Source organism: Oncorhynchus keta, unplaced genomic scaffold, assembly GCF_023373465.1.
Source record: "Oncorhynchus keta strain PuntledgeMale-10-30-2019 unplaced genomic scaffold, Oket_V2 Un_contig_226_pilon_pilon, whole genome shotgun sequence".
Lineage (NCBI taxonomy): Eukaryota > Metazoa > Chordata > Actinopteri > Salmoniformes > Salmonidae > Oncorhynchus > Oncorhynchus keta.
In genome coordinates this window covers 30001-47679 of record NW_026283016.1, presented here as the reverse complement: position 1 = coordinate 47679, position 17679 = coordinate 30001, and the positions used below count along the sequence as shown (strand labels likewise).

Genomic DNA, 17679 nt, shown 5'->3' with positions numbered 1-17679 from the left:
TACTTCAATGTTTACCCATTTTTATTCCAAAATCTTTTTTTATTTCACTGGATCAAACATTCATGCATTTTATTTGGGATGGCAAGGTACCACGGATTGGTAGAAAACATTTACAGAAGCCTAGGTCATTGGGGGGTTTAGCTCTACCAAATTTTCAGACAAACTACTGGGCTGCACATTTCAGAGCCGTTCTGTACTGTCTGCAGACTGATCCTACTGGCCCGAGACCACTCTGGGTCCAGATGGAGTCTGAACCGTGTAAACCTGCAGCACTTTCCTCTGTGCTGTGCTCGTCTCTCCCAGTGTCCCTAGGCAAAAGGTGTGTCAACCCAATTGTAAAGCAGTCTCTTAAAATTTGGAATCAGTTCCGTTTAGCCTTTAACCTCCGAGGCTTTTCTCTATCAGGCCCAATCAGAACATTTTATTTCCTCCATCTTTGAATGATGGGGCTTTTGGCATTTAGCACTCACTAGGCCTCTCCTCGCTAGGCCTCTCCTCGCTAGGCCTCTCCTCGCTAGGCCTCTCCTCGCTAGGCCTCTCCTCGCTAGGCCTCTCCTCGCTAGGCCTCTCCTCGCTAGGCCTCTCCTCGCTAGGCCTCTCCTCGCTAGGCCTCTCCTCGCTAGGCCTCTCCTCGCTAGGCCTCTCCTCGCTAGGCCTCTCCTCGCTAGGCCTCTCCTCGCTAGGCCTCTCCTCGCTAGGCCTCTCCTCGCTAGGCCTCTCCTCGCTAGGCCTCTCCTCGCTAGGCCTCTCCTCGCTAGGCCTCTCCTCGCTAGGCCTCTCCTCGCTAGGCCTCTCCTCACTAGGCCTCTCCTCACTAGGCCTCTCCTCACTAGGCCTCTCCTCGCTAGGCCTCTCCTCGCTAGGCCTCTCCTCACTAGGCCTCTCCTCGCTAGGCCTCTCCTCTCCTCGCTAGGCCTCTCCTCGCTAGGCCTCTCCTCGCTAGGCCTCTCCTCGCTAGGCCTCTCCTCACTAGGCCTCTCCTCACTAGGCCTCTCCTCGCTAGGCCTCTCCTCGCTAGGCCTCTCCTCGCTAGGCCTCTCCTCGCTAGGCCTCTCCTCGCTAGGCCTCTCCTCGCTAGGCCTCTCCTCACTAGGCCTCTCCTCACTAGGCCTCTCCTCGCTAGGCCTCTCCTCACCTCTCCTCGCTAGCCTCTCCTCGCTAGGCCTCTCCTCACTAGGCCTCTCCTCGCTAGGCCTCTCCTCACTAGGCCTCTCCTCGCTAGGCCTCTCCTCACTAGGCCTCTCCTCGCTAGGCCTCTCCTCACTAGGCCTCTCCTCGCTAGGCCTCTCCTCACTAGGCCTCTCCTCGCTAGGCCTCTCCTCACTAGGCCTCTCCTCACTAGGCCTCTCCTCACTAGGCCTCTCCTCGCTAGGCCTCTCCTCACTAGGCCTCTCCTCACTAGGCCTCTCCTCGCTAGGCCTCTCCTCACTAGGCCTCTCCTCGCTAGGCCTCTCCTCACTAGGCCTCTCCTCACTAGGCCTCTCCTCGCTAGGCCTCTCCTCACTAGGCCTCTCCTCACTAGGCCTCTCCTCACTAGGCCTCTCCTCGCTAGGCCTCTCCTCACTAGGCCTCTCCTCGCTAGGCCTCTCCTCACTAGGCCTCTCCTCACTAGGCCTCTCCTCGCTAGGCCTCTCCTCGCTAGGCCTCTCCTCACTAGGCCTCTCCTCACTAGGCCTCTCCTCACTAGGCCTCTCCTCACTAGGCCTCTCCTCACTAGGCCTCTCCTCGCTAGGCCTCTCCTCACTAGGCCTCTCCTCACTAGGCCTCTCCTCGCTAGGCCTCTCCTCGCTAGGCCTCTCCTCACTAGGCCTCTCCTCGCTAGCCCAATTATTCTTTGATGATACATTTGCCTCTTTTTCTCAGCTGCAGGAAAAGTTCAATCTCCCCCAATCCCACTTTTTCCGCTATCTCCAGACTAGAAACTTTGTCAGGGCTAACACACCTGGATTTCCCAATAGGCCTGCGAATACAGCTATAGAGAGCATCTTGGAGATGAACAAGCTTCCTCGGGGCGCAATTTCAGATGTATATGCAATCATTCATGACTTACAGAACCCTTCTTTGGTGCCTTTAAAGACTCGATGGGAAAAGGATTTGGGGGAGGAACTTGGGGAAGACACCTGGGAATCTGTGCTGCACAGGGTGCACTCGTCCTCTTTTAGCACTAGACACAGCCTCGTTCAATTCAAAGGTGGTTCACCGTATCCACTGGTCGGGGGCCAAACTTGGAAGAATATTCTCTGATTTTGATCCTACCTGTGTCAGATGTAAAGTGGAACCAGCCACACTGTTGCATATGTTTTGGGGCTGTCATAAACTGTCAGGTTTCTGGGAATTAATATTTAAATGTTTCTCTGATATATATGACACTGTTATAGATCCGTCTCCCCTTACAGCCCTTTTTGGAGTACTGCCCATGGGTACCCCCCTATCTCGTCAGGTACCCCCCTATCAAGAATCCAGTCGGTCACTGTTGCTTATACAACTCTTTTAGCTAGACGGCTAATACTACAGAACTGGAAGATGGCAGCTCCCCCATCTTATAAATATTGGGTGAGGGATGTGTTGTGCTCTCTGAAACTAGAAAACATCTAATTCAATTCACGTGGGAACCCCAAACTGTTTGATGAGGCTTGGGCTCCATTCCGGTCTTACTTTAAACAGTCCATCCTCTGATGGCATTACAATTAATACTAAAATAAGTCTGTGACTTAAGGGTTGGAGGAGCCTCTCTCTGTGTCTTTGCTGGGTGGGGCATTAAGGTCCATGTGCTGATTGATTGTGATCTGCAGATGCCTTGTTCATCTTGCTCGGGCAGAGACTGAAGTGTCAGCTTGTTTTTCCCAGTTATTTTTACACTTTGTTCACGCCTACATGAATAATCATTTTTATTTTATTTATTTTAAAGCATTGTAAAAGAAAACCTGTCCAGTGGCTGGTCGGTCTGTGGCCATGACTCTCTGTGAGTGGTTGCATTTCTCCACCCTTATCCCTTGACTGTTTACAGGAACAATGGTGAGGTGTTTGCTCTGTCCCTGTACTATAGATTGCCCTTTAACCTCTGTAGCCTTCTGCCTGGTGTGTTTAACTTGTCTAAAGTATGGAATCTTTAAAGCTATTTTTTTTCTTTTTTTCTAGTTGAGTATATTATTTATATTGCTTTGTCTTGTGTAAAACATAATAAACAGAGTTAAAAAATATATATATATATATTACTCACTCTCAACATTAACAGTGAAGAGGCAACTCTGGGATGCTGGCCTTCTAGGCAGAGTTCCTCTGTCCAGTGTCTGTGTTCTTTTGCCCATCTTAACCTTTCCTGTTTATTGGCCAGTCTGAGATATGGCTTTTTCTTTGAAACTCTGCCTAGAAGGCCAGCATCCCGGAGTCATCTCTTCGCTGTTGACGTTGAGACTGGTGTTTTGCGGGTATTGTTTAATGAAGATGCCAGTTGAGGACTTGTGAGGTGTCTGTTTTTACAACTAGACACAAATGTACTTGCCCTCTTGCTCAGTTGTGCACCGGGGCCTCCCACTCCTCCTTCTATTCTGGTTAGAGACAGTTTGCGCTGTTCTGTGAAGAGAGTAGTGCACAGCGTTGTACGAGATCTTCAGTTTCTTGCCAATTTCTCGCATGGAATAGCATTCATTTCTCAGAACAAGAATAGACTGACGAGTTTCAGAAGAAAGTTATTTGTTTCTGGCCATTTTGAGCCTGTAATCAAACCCACAAATGCTGATGCTCCAGATACTCAACTAGTCTAAAGGCCAGTTTTATTCCTTCTTTAAATCTGCACAACTGATTTCAGCTGTGCTAACATAATTGCAAAAGGGTTTTCTAATGATAAATTAGCATTTTAAAATGATAAACTTGGCTTCGCTAACACAACTTGCCATTGGAACACAAGAGTGATGGTTGCTGATAATGGATATTCTGATTGGATATTCTGATTGCTGATATGTAGATATTCCATTTACACTTCTGATCAATTTGATGTTATTTTAAAAAGACCAAAAAATGTGCTTTTCTTTCATAAACAAGGACATTTCTAAGTGACCCCAAACTGTTGAACGGTAGTGTATGTTGCCCATGCCAATAAAGCCATTTAAATTGAATTGAGAGAGACAGAGTGAGAGACAGAGTGAGTGAGAGACAGAGAGAGAGAGAGAGACAGAGACAGAGAGAGACAGAGAGAGAGAGAGAGAGAGAGAGAGAGAGAGACAGAGAGAGAGAGAGAGAGAGAGAGAGAGAGAGAGAGAGAGAGAGAGAGAGAGACAGAGAGAGAGAGAGAGAGAGACAGAGAGAGAGAGAGACAGAGAGAGAGAGAGAGAGAGACAGAGACAGAGAGAGAGACAGAGACAGAGAGAGAGACAGAGACAGAGACAGAGAGACAGAGACAGAGAGAGAGAGACAGAGACAGACAGAGAGACAGAGAGAGACAGAGAGAGAGAGAGAGACAGAGAGAGACACAGAGACAGAGAGAGAGACAGAGAGAGAGACAGAGAGAGAGACAGAGAGAGAGAGAGAGACAGAGAGAGAGTGAGAGACAGAGAGAGAGAGAGACAGAGAGAGTGAGAGACAGAGAGAGTGAGAGACAGAGAGAGAGAGAGAGACAGAGAGAGTGACAGAGACAGAGAGAGAGAGACAGAGAGAGTGAGAGACAGAGAGAGAGAGAGACAGAGAGAGAGAGAGACAGAGAGAGAGAGAGAGAGAGAGAGAGAGAGAGAGACAGAGAGACAGAGAGAAAGAGAGAGACAGAGAGAGAGAGAGAGACAGAGAGAGAGTGAGAGAGAGAGACAGAGAGAGAGACAGAGAGAGAGAGAGACAGAGAGAGTGAGAGACAGAGAGAGAGAGAGACAGAGAGACAGAGAGACAGAGAGAGAGAGACAGAGAGAGAGAGAGACAGAGACAGAGACAGAGACAGAGAGAGAGAGAGACAGAGTGAGAGAGAGACAGAGTGAGAGAGAGACAGAGTGAGAGAGAGACAGAGTGAGAGAGAGAGCGAGTGAGAGACAGAGAGAGAGTGAGAGAGAGAGAGAGAGAGAGAGACAGAGAGAGAGAGAGACAGAGAGAGTGAGAGACAGAGTGAGAGACAGAGTGAGAGACAGAGTGAGAGACAGAGTGAGAGACAGAGTGAGAGACAGAGTGAGAGACAGAGTTCATGCCTGTAAGTCACTTTTGATAAAATGCTAAATGCTAGAGATGATTGTGATTCTTATGAAGTGAAATGTTGGCAGCCCTACATGGTCCATAACAACACCTTTTACACCATTAGATACACCTACACCTGTGTGTGCAGTGTGGAGGCCTACATGGTCCATAACAACACCTACATGGTCCATAACAACACCTACATGGTCCATAACAACACCTCACAAAGGTGTTTCTTTTCTTCCATTGTCAGATTTTCCTGGAAACGCCCTTCACTCTCTACACAACAGAATCAGAGACATGAAATGAACACGCACACACACACACAGCAGTGTTCTCTCAGAAAGTAAGCGACTCATTGCTAATCCAGATTTTCAATTAGCACTTATCTCCCGTTCCTACGGCGATAACAGCCAGGCAATTACATGGCTGATTCAGACAGTGGCGGGACTCTCTCTCTCTCTCTATATATATATATATAGAGAGAGAGAGAGAGACAAAGAGAGAGCGAGACACAGACTGACAGAGACCGAAAGAGAGAAAGACAAAGAGACCGAAAGAGAGAAAGACAAAGAGAGAGAGAGACAAAGAGAGAGAGAGATATGGAGAGAGAGAGATATGGAGAGAGAGAGAGAGACAGAGAGAGATATGGAGAGACAGACAGAGAGGAAGAGAGAGAGAGACCCAACCAAATCATGAGAAAACAAAAAGACTGACCCAAACTTAAAGCTTTGACTATGTACAGACTCAGTGAGCATAGCCTTGCTATTGAGAAAGGCCGCCGTAGGCAGACCTGGCTCTCAAGAGAAGACAGGCTACAGTGTTTTGCTCCACTAAAAGTTGTGTGATTATGCTGAGGGACTTAGAGGTAATGTGTGGTTTAGTACAGTACCCTGCGTCACCACTTCATTTCTCCAGACCACCACAAGGGGGCGTTAGAGCACCGATTATGCTTCTGGGTCCTACTGTGTCTCTAACTGACAATGAATGGGCGACATAAACCTGTATAGAAACTGATAATTGTGTACGACCTCAGTATGACTCACTAAAACCTTAGTTGTTCCACTAAGGTTTTTATTCTTTTATTTTGTTAGGATGATTTAGTTCAGACAGTAGTAGTGTAGGAGCCACTCCAGACCAGTCACATTGTACAGTGCCTGAGTGGCACAGCGGTCTGAGACACTGCATAGCAGTGTAAACTGTGTTGCTACAGATGCTGGTTCAATACCTGTGCCGGCCTTGACTTTTTCCCTCGCCCATTTTACGTTATTTGAAAATGAAATAATCTCCAAAATATTGTTTTTTGTACAAAGCGATGATTATTATTATTATTATTAATTTAGAATGATATAAAAGCCTGTTGGATATTCTCTCAGATATATTATGAACCCTATTATTAGTAGAACAATATATATTGGTCATATTGGTCATGGCTCCCGAGTGGCGCACAATGAGATTATCTTGCAGTTCTCCAGCTGTATCTACTGAAAGCTCACGAGGTTCTAGGCAAGAGGGCAGGGGGCACGGGATGGGCTGCAGAGCCGCACACAGAAGACTGACCTAGCCCATGGGGAAGGGAGGATGAGGAAAGGGGGAGGGGGGTGGACCCCCCCCCCCCTACACTGGCAACACGAAGGGCATTGCACTAATAATGGTGCTGACGAGGGAAAGGTTCCCGCTGTTCTTAGTGCCAGTCTGCACCTTCAAACTAAAACAATGTAACTAATAATGGCATCTTTATGCTTTCATTAATAAAATGATAAAAATACTGTTTCAAAATGCCAATGTTTATTTAGTTATGGATCCATAACGAATCACTACGGGAATAAATATCACTGAATTACAGAAATATCCTCCAATCCTCTAAATGCAATTATTGGCGGAAAATTTTAGGCGACATGAGTCTCACTAGTGTTGAGTAATGTGCCGTGTCGGTCTTATTTATTTAAAGAGCATATTGAGGTTAGAAACAATAGGATTTGAAGCAACTACAACAATTTCAGCTGTTTATTTTACCTTTATTTAACTAGGCAAGTCAGTTAAGAACACATTCTTATTTACAATGACGGCCTAGGAACAGTGGGTTAACTGCCTGTTCAGGAGCAGAACGACAGATTTGTACCTTGTCAGCTCGGGCGGTTTGAACTTGCAACCTTCCGGTTACTAGTACAACGCTCTAACCACTAGGCTACCCTGCCGCCCCCAGAGCTGCTCTGAGACAAGCATGGGGACTGGTCCTGATAAATCTATCAGATCTATATTTTGACTGAATCTCCATTTGAGTATTGGTTAGACTACAACTATACAGTTAGAGTGTAGAAATGTTATGCTCTTAGTGTAACCTTTATTAGGCAAGTCAAAGTCTAACTTACAAGGACATCCTTCTCCTTCCTCCCCGTCGGGGAATTGAACCCCGGTCCGCACGACACAGGGATTCTCTAGTTAAATAGCCCAGTACTGTACTCCATCACCATCACGTTGTACAGCGTCATATTTTACGTTCCATCCTAACATAAACCCTGAGGGTTTTTAGTTGTTTTCCTTGGAATAGAAACACCATAATATTAATCTAATTAATTAAGCAACATTTCTTTAAAATCAGTCCCATATACTATATTCTTACAAAAAAAGCTTTTCATTTCTCGAGTACAGCCACTATTGAAGGCTATCAAATGTTTCTCAAACATGGCCTCCGGTGGTCAAACTATCACTAACTAGCATTAATAGTAACATCATGCAAGCCTCAGTACGCTGTAACTTCTAAAGGACAAACCACTGCAGGTGCAACACTGCCCACAACATGAGGTGGAAACTGAGCTTCCTAACCTCCTGCCCAATGTATGACCATACGAGAGACACATATTTCACACAGATTACACAGATCCACAAAGAATTAGAAAACAAATCCAACTCCCATATCTACTGGGTGAAATACCACAGTGTGACATCACAGCAGCAAGATTTGTGACCTGTTGACACAAGAAAAGGGCAACCAGTGAAGAACAAACTAGAGGGCCGTGTCAGCTGACCTGTAGTCTGGTGATGATGGGTCGTACTTCCTCAGGGAAATGCATGGCCACCAGGTCAGCTGACTTGGCAGGGTCAAGGGTCACCAGCTCCGCAATGTGCAGCAGGGCCTTCTCCCAGACACAGTGTTTCTCCTCTGAGCTGTAGCCAGGCATGGACAGCAGGTTGTGGATGTAGTTAAAGATCTCTTCCTGTTGACATGTCAATAAGACCAATGTGAACTTCATCCATACAAGGGTCAGAACCTACTGTCTACTGGGTGGTACGCTGCACACTACCTTTCTCAGAGGGTCTCTGAGGTAGCAGTCCAGAATCTTATCATACAGATGCTTCTGCTCATACAGAAACTCACAGATCTGGTAGCTGAGAGAGAGGGGAAGGGAGAGAGAAGGAGGGAGAGAGGGGAAGGAGTTAATAGTGGTTGAATATAGAATATATAATATACAAGTATATTCATAGAGACAGAGACAGAGAGAGAGAGAGAGAGAGAGAGAGACAGAGAGAGAGAGAGAGAGAGAGAGAGAGACAGAGAGAGAGAGACAGAGAGAGAGAGAGAGAGAGAGAGAGAGAGAGAGAGAGAGAGAGAGAGAGAGAGAGAGAGAGAGACAGAGAGACAGAGAGAGAGAGAGAGACAGAGAGAGAGACAGAGAGAGAGACAGAGAGAGAGACAGAGAGAGAGACAGAGAGAGAGACAGAGAGAGAGACAGAACGAGAGAGGATAACTCACAACTCTGCCTTCTCAGCCAGTCCCAGTAGTCGTCCCTCATCAAACTGGACCACACCTCCCACCTGCAGCAGCTCCAACAGCACCTGGGAACCAATCACAGCCTCTACTGGATCACATGACCTGACCAATCCACAGGCTACGCTTAGAAGAAGAGTCCTAGGGCAAATCTGAAATGGCACCCTATTCAGTAAATAGTGCACGACTTTAGTGCTGAGCCTTATAGTGACAGAGTGGTCTACCTGTTGTCTCTCTGTGTGTCTGGAGTCGTCGTCTGGACTACACAGGAACTCCAGAACCTGTGGAACAACAACACAAAACATAGCTCTAGGTTCTCCTACTGACCAGTTTCAATAGAACACAACACCACTCCAGGTTCTCCTACTGCCCAGTTTCAATAGAACACAACATGGCTCTAGGTTCTCCTACTGCCCAGTTTCAATAGAACACAACACCACTCCAGGTTCTCCTACTGCCCAGTTTCAATAGAACACAACATGGCTCTAGGTTCTCCTACTGCCCAGTTTCAATAGAACACAACACCACTCCAGGTTCTCCTACTGCCCAGTTTCAATAGAACACAACATGGCTCTAGGTTCTCCTACTGCCCAGTTTCAATAGAACACAACACCACTCCAGGTTCTCCTACTGCCCAGTTTCAATAGAACACAACATGGCTCTAGGTTCTCCTACTGCCCAGTTTCAATAGAACACAACACCACTCCAGGTTCTCCTACTGCCCAGTTTCAATAGAACACAACACCGCTCTAGGTTCTCCTACTGCCCAGTTTCAATAGAACACAACACCACTCCAGGTTCTCCTACTGCCCAGTTTCAATAGAACACAACACCACTCCAGGTTCTCCTACTGCCCAGTTTCAATAGAACACAACACCGCTCCAGGTTCTCCTACTGCCCAGTTTCAATAGAACACAACACCACTCCAGGTTCTCCTACTGCCCAGTTTCAATAGAACACAACACCACTCCAGGTTCTCCTACTGCCCAGTTTCAATAGAACACAACACCACTCCAGGTTCTCCTACTGCCCAGTTTCAATAGAACACAACACCACTCCAGGTTCTCCTACTGCCCAGTTTCAATAGAACACAACACCACTCCAGGTTCTCCTACTGCCCAGTTTCAATAGAACACAACACGGCTCCAGGTTCTCCTACTGCCCAGTTTCAATAGAACACAACATGGCTCCAGGTTCTCCTACTGCCCAGTTTCAATAGAACACAACACCGCTCTAGGTTCTCCTACTGCCCAGTTTCAATAGAACACAACATCACTCCAGGTTCTCCTACTGCCCAGTTTCAATAGAACACAACACCACTCCAGGTTCTCCTACTGCCCAGTTTCAATAGAACACAACACCACTCCAGGATCTCCTACTGCCCAGTTTCAAAAGAACACAACACGGCTCCAGGTTCTCCTACTGCCCAGTTTCAATAGAACACAACACCACTCCAGGATCTCCTACTGCCCAGTTTCAATAGAACACAACACCACTCCAGGTTCTCCTACTGCCCAGTTTCAATAGAACACAACACCACTCCAGGTTCTCCTACTGCCCAGTTTCAATAGAACACAACACCGCTCCAGGTTCTCCTACTGCCCAGTTTCAATAGAACACAACACCACTCCAGGTTCTCCTACTGCCCAGTTTCAATAGAACACAACACGGCTCCAGGTTCTCCTACTGCCCAGTTTCAATAGAACACAACACCACTCCAGGATCTCCTACTGCCCAGTTTCAATAGAACACAACACCACTCCAGGTTCTCCTACTGCCCAGTTTCAATAGAACACAACACCGCTCTAGGTTCTCCTACTGCCCAGTTTCAATAGAACACAACACCACTCCAGGTTCTCCTACTGCCCAGTTTCAATAGAACACAACACAGCTCTAGGTTCTCCTACTGCCCAGTTTCAATAGAACACAACACCACTCCAGGTTCTCCTACTGCCCAGTTTCAATAGAACAACACAGCTCTTGGTTCTCCTACTGCCCAGTTTCAATAGAACAACACAGCTCTTGGTTCTCCTACTGCCCAGTTTCAATAGAACACAACACCGCTCCAGGTTCTCCTACTGCCCAGTTTCAATAGAACACAACACGGCTCCAGGTTCTCCTACTGCCCAGTTTCAATAGAACACAACACCGCTCCAGGTTCTCCTACTGCCCAGGTTCAATAGAACACAACACCGCTCCAGGTTCTCCTACTGCCCAGTTTCAATAGAACACACACAACACGGCTCCAGGTTCTCCTACTGCCCAGTTTCAATAGAACACAACACCGCTCCAGGTTCTCCTACTGCCCAGTTTCAATAGAACACAACACCACTCCAGGTTCTCCTACTGCCCAGTTTCAATAGAACACAACACGGCTCCAGGTTCTCCTACTGCCCAGTTTCAATAGAACACAACACGGCTCCAGGTTCTCCTACTGCCCAGTTTCAATAGAACACAACACCGCTCCAGGTTCTCCTACTGCCCAGTTTCAATAGAACACAACACGGCTCCAGGTTCTCCTACTGCCCAGTTTCAATAGAACACAACACGGCTCCAGGTTCTCCTACTGCCCAGTTTCAATAGAACACAACACGGCTCCAGGTTCTCCTACTGCCCAGTTTCAATAGAACACAACACCACTCCAGGTTCTCCTACTGCCCAGTTTCAATAGAACACAACACCGCTCTAGGTTCTCCTACTGCCCAGTTTCAATAGAACACAACACGGCTCCAGGTTCTCCTACTGCCCAGTTTCAATAGAACACAACACCGCTCCAGGTTCTCCTACTGCCCAGTTTCAATAGAACACAACACCACTCCAGGTTCTCCTACTGCCCAGTTTCAATAGAACACAACACCACTCCAGGTTCTCCTACTGCCCAGTTTCAATAGAACACAACACCACTCCAGGATCTCCTACTGCCCAGTTTCAATAGAACACAACACGGCTCCAGGTTCTCCTACTGCCCAGTTTCAATAGAACACAACACCACTCCAGGATCTCCTACTGCCCAGTTTCAATAGAACACAACACCACTCCAGGTTCTCCTACTGCCCAGTTTCAATAGAACACAACACCGCTCTAGGTTCTCCTACTGCCCAGTTTCAATAGAACACAACACCACTCCAGGTTCTCCTACTGCCCAGTTTCAATAGAACACAACACAGCTCTAGGTTCTCCTACTGCCCAGTTTCAATAGAACACAACACCACTCCAGGTTCTCCTACTGCCCAGTTTCAATAGAACAACACAGCTCTTGGTTCTCCTACTGCCCAGTTTCAATAGAACAACACAGCTCTTGGTTCTCCTACTGCCCAGTTTCAATAGAACACAACACCGCTCCAGGTTCTCCTACTGCCCAGTTTCAATAGAACACAACACGGCTCCAGGTTCTCCTACTGCCCAGTTTCAATAGAACACAACACCGCTCCAGGTTCTCCTACTGCCCAGGTTCAATAGAACACAACACCGCTCCAGGTTCTCCTACTGCCCAGTTTCAATAGAACACAACACGGCTCCAGGTTCTCCTACTGCCCAGTTTCAATAGAACACAACACCGCTCCAGGTTCTCCTACTGCCCAGTTTCAATAGAACACAACACCACTCCAGGTTCTCCTACTGCCCAGTTTCAATAGAACACAACACGGCTCCAGGTTCTCCTACTGCCCAGTTTCAATAGAACACAACACGGCTCCAGGTTCTCCTACTGCCCAGTTTCAATAGAACACAACACCGCTCCAGGTTCTCCTACTGCCCAGTTTCAATAGAACACAACACGGCTCCAGGTTCTCCTACTGCCCAGTTTCAATAGAACACAACACGGCTCCAGGTTCTCCTACTGCCCAGTTTCAATAGAACACAACACGGCTCCAGGTTCTCCTACTGCCCAGTTTCAATAGAACACAACACCACTCCAGGTTCTCCTACTGCCCAGTTTCAATAGAACACAACACCACTCTAGGTTCTCCTACTGCCCAGTTTCAATAGAACACAACACGGCTCCAGGTTCTCCTACTGCCCAGTTTCAATAGAACACAACACCGCTCCAGGTTCTCCTACTGCCCAGTTTCAATAGAACACGGCTACAGGTTCTCCTACTGCCCAGTTTCAATAGAACACGGCTACAGGTTCTCCTACTGCCCAGTTTCAATAGAACACGGCTACAGGTTCTCCTACTGCCCAGTTTCAATAGAACACAACACCCCTCCAGGTTCTCCTACTGCCCAGTTTCAATAGAACACCGCTCCAGGTTCTCCTACTGCCCAGTTTCAATAGAACACGGCTCCAGGTTCTCCTACTGCCCAGTTTCAATAGAACACGGCTCCAGGTTCTCCTACTGCCCAGTTTCAATAGAACACGGCTCCAGGTTCTCCTACTGCCCAGTTTCAATAGAACACGGCTCCAGTCAGTTAGTCACACTACAGGCTTTATACTGAGAATATTGAATGACTAAGTACATAAACACATCTATTCTCTTCCTGTGTGAAGCAGCTGTTTGGAGCCAGGTGTTAAGTGCCAACTCCTCGCTTGAGGCCCAATGAACATTCACAGAGTAGAATCCTGTAGCTGGGTGGTGACGAAGGGATAGGTCCCTTAACATCTATAACACATCTATCCCTTTAACACAGAACATAACATCTATCCCTTTAACACAGAACACATCTATCCCTTAACACAGAACATAACACATCTATCCCTTTAACACAGAACACATCTATCCCTTTAACACAGAACACATCTATCCCTTAACACAGAACATAACACATCTATCCCTTTAACACAGAACACATCTATCCCTTTAACACAGAACACATCTATCCCTTTAACACAGAACACATCTATCCCTTAACACAGAACATAACACATCTATCCCTTTAACACAGAACACATCTATCCCTTTAACACAGAACACATCTATCCCTTTAACACAGAACACATCTATCCCTTTAACACAGAACACATCTATCCCTTAACACAGAACATAACACATCTATCCCTTAACACAGAACATAACACATCTATCCCTTTAACACAGAACACATCTATCCCTTTAACACAGAACACATCTATCCCTTTAACACAGAACACATCTATCCCTTTAACACAGAACACATCTATCCCTTTAACACAGAACATCTATCCCTTTAACACAGAACATCTATCCCTTTAACACAGAACACATCTATCCCTTTAACACAGAACACATCTATCCCTTTAACACAGAACACATCTATCCCTTTAACACAGAACACATCTATCCCTTTAACACAGAACATCTATCCCTTTAACACAGAACATCTATCCCTTTAACACAGAACACATCTATCCCTTTAACACAGAACACATCTATCCCTTTAACACAGAACACATCTATCCCTTTAACACAGAACACATCTATCCCTTTAACATAGAACATCTATCCCTTTAACACAGAACATCTATCCCTTTAACACAGAACACATCTATCCCTTTAACACAGAACATCTATCCCTTTAACACAGAACAGAACACATCTATCCCTTTAACACAGAACACATCTATCCCTTTAACACAGAACATAACACATCTATCCCTTTAACATAGAACACATCTATCCCTTTAACACAGAACACATCTATCCCTTTAACATAGAACACATCTATCCCTTTAACATAACACATCTATCCCTTTAACATAGAACACATCTATCCCTTTAACACAGAACACATCTATCCCTTTAACATAGAACACATCTATCCCTTTAACATAGAACATCTATCCCTTTAACACAGAACACATCTATCCCTTTAACACAGAACACATCTATCCCTTTAACACAGAACACATCTATCCCTTTAACACAGAACATCTATCCCTTTAACACAGAACAGAACACATCTATCCCTTTAACACAGAACACATCTATCCCTTTAACACAGAACACATCTATCCCTTTAACACAGAACACATCTATCCCTTTAACACAGAATATAACACATCTATCCCTTTAACATAGAACACATCTATCCCTTTAACACAGAACACATCTATCCCTTTAACACAGAACACATCTATCCCTTTAACACAGAACATAACACATCTATCCCTTTAACATAACACATCTATCCCTTTAACACAGAACACATCTATCCCTTTAACACAGAACACATCTATCCCTTTAACATAGAACATAACACATCTATCCCTTTAACACAGAACACATCTATCCCTTTAACACAGAACACATCTATCCCTTTAACACAGAACACATCTATCCCTTTAACACAGAACATAACACATCTATCCCTTTAACATAGAACACATCTATCCCTTTAACACAGAACACATCTATCCCTTTAACACAGAACACATCTATCCCTTTAACACAGAACACATCTATCCCTTTAACATAGAACATCTATCCCTTTAACACAGAACACATCTATCCCTTTAACACAGAACACATCTATCCCTTTAACACAGAACACATCTATCCCTTTAACACAGAACATAACACATCTATCCCTTTAACACAGAACACATCTATCCCTTTAACACAGAACATAACACATCTATCCCTTTAACATAGAACACATCTATCCCTTTAACACAGAACACATCTATCCCTTTAACATAGAACACATCTATCCCTTTAACATAGAACATCTATCCCTTTAACACAGAACACATCTATCCCTTTAACACAGAACACATCTATCCCTTTAACACAGAACACATCTATCCCTTTAACACAGAACATCTATCCCTTTAACACAGAACAGAACACATCTATCCCTTTAACACAGAACACATCTATCCCTTTAACACAGAACACATCTATCCCTTTAACACAGAACACATCTATCCCTTTAACACAGAATATAACACATCTATCCCTTTAACATAGAACACATCTATCCCTTTAACACAGAACACATCTATCCCTTTAACACAGAACACATCTATCCCTTTAACACAGAACATAACACATCTATCCCTTTAACATAACACATCTATCCCTTTAACACAGAACACATCTATCCCTTTAACACAGAACACATCTATCCCTTTAACACAGAACACATCTATCCCTTTAACATAGAACATAACACATCTATCCCTTTAACACAGAACACATCTATCCCTTTAACACAGAACACATCTATCCCTTTAACACAGAACACATCTATCCCTTTAACACAGAACATAACACATCTATCCCTTTAACATAGAACACATCTATCCCTTTAACACAGAACACATCTATCCCTTTAACATAGAACATCTATCCCTTTAACACAGAACACATCTATCCCTTTAACACAGAACACATCTATCCCTTTAACACAGAACATAACACATCTATCCCTTTAACACAGAACACATCTATCCCTTTAACACAGATCATAACACATCTATCCCTTTAACATAGAACATCTATCCCTTTAACACAGAACACATCTATCCCTTTAACACAGAACATCTATCCCTTTAACACAGAACACATCTATCCCTTTAACACAGAACATAACACATCTATCCCTTTAACACAGAACACATCTATCCCTTTAACACAGATCATAACACATCTATCCCTTTAACATAGAACATCTATCCCTTTAACACAGAACATCTATCCCTTTAACACAGAACATCTATCCCTTTAACACAGAACACATCTATCCCTTTAACACAGAACACATCTATCCCTTTAACACAGAACACATCTATCCCTTTAACACAGAACACATCTATCCCTTTAACACAGAACACATCTATCCCTTTAACACAGAACATCTATCCCTTTAACACAGAACAGAACACATCTATCCCTTTAACACAGAACACATCTATCCCTTTAACACAGAATATAACACATCTATCCCTTTAACATAGAACACATCTATCCCTTTAACACAGAACACATCTATCCCTTTAACACAGAACACATCTATCCCTTTAACACAGAACACATCTATCCCTTTAACACAGAACACATCTATCCCTTTAACATAGAACATCTATCCCTTTAACATAGAACACATCTATCCCTTTAACATAGAACATCTATCCCTTTAACACAGAACACATCTATCCCTTTAACACAGAACATAACACATCTATCCCTTTAACATAGAACATCTATCCCTTTAACACAGAACACATCTATCCCTTTAACATCTATCCCTTTAACACAGAACAGAACACATCTTATGATGAAAAACAACAGTTGTGTCTTCGTTGCACTGCGTCTCTCACATTAGTACTGAATCATATTTATGCAGGTTGCTAAGATGTTTAGTAACAGGCGTTGTGAGAAACTGCAATGACGATGACCTGGAACACGCCCATATCTCCTCCAGTCCAAACTCTATGTGGAATGGCTCCTACTGCCTACTGACCTGTCTGAGAGACTTCCTGCTCTAAGTGGTCACCTGATCGAAGAGTTTCCTGTTGACGAAGAGTGTGTTGTCAGGTTTGGCCAGTTGGCGGGCCAGGAAGGTAAACAGACAGCCCACCTGAGAGGGAGTGAAGTCACTGTTCTCTACCATCACCTGGAAACAGACAGACAGGAACAGAACAGTTAGAGATGGGAGGAGAAAGGGAGACAGAGGTCAGAACAGTTAGAGATGGGAGGAGAAAGGAAGACAGAGGTCAGAACAGTTAGAGATGGGAGGAGAAAGGGAGACAGAGGTCAGAACAGTTAGAGATGGGAGGAGAAAGGGAGACAGAGGTCAGAACAGTTAGAGATGGGAGGAGAAAGGGAGACAGAGGTCAGA

At 45.1% G+C, this 17679-nt stretch overlaps 1 long non-coding RNA gene and 1 pseudogene across 14 annotated transcripts; one reads left to right on the top strand and one right to left on the bottom strand.

Annotated features, from left to right (window-relative positions):
* LOC118383697 (vacuolar protein sorting-associated protein 8 homolog) overlaps window positions 1–17679 on the bottom strand; it is a 161782-nt pseudogene that overhangs the window by 120690 nt on the left and 23413 nt on the right.
* On the top strand, window positions 9143–12843 carry LOC127921596 (uncharacterized). 14 transcript variants are annotated; one of them, XR_008109052.1, is made up of 4 exons: window positions 9143–9233; window positions 10114–10597; window positions 10990–11121; window positions 11302–12843. It is a non-coding gene; the product is annotated as an uncharacterized LOC127921596 (long non-coding RNA). The 14 variants fall into 14 exon arrangements; XR_008109041.1 differs by having other exon boundaries at window positions 9630–10597; XR_008109046.1 differs by lacking the exon at window positions 9143–9233 and adding an exon at window positions 9253–10025 and having other exon boundaries at window positions 10202–10597.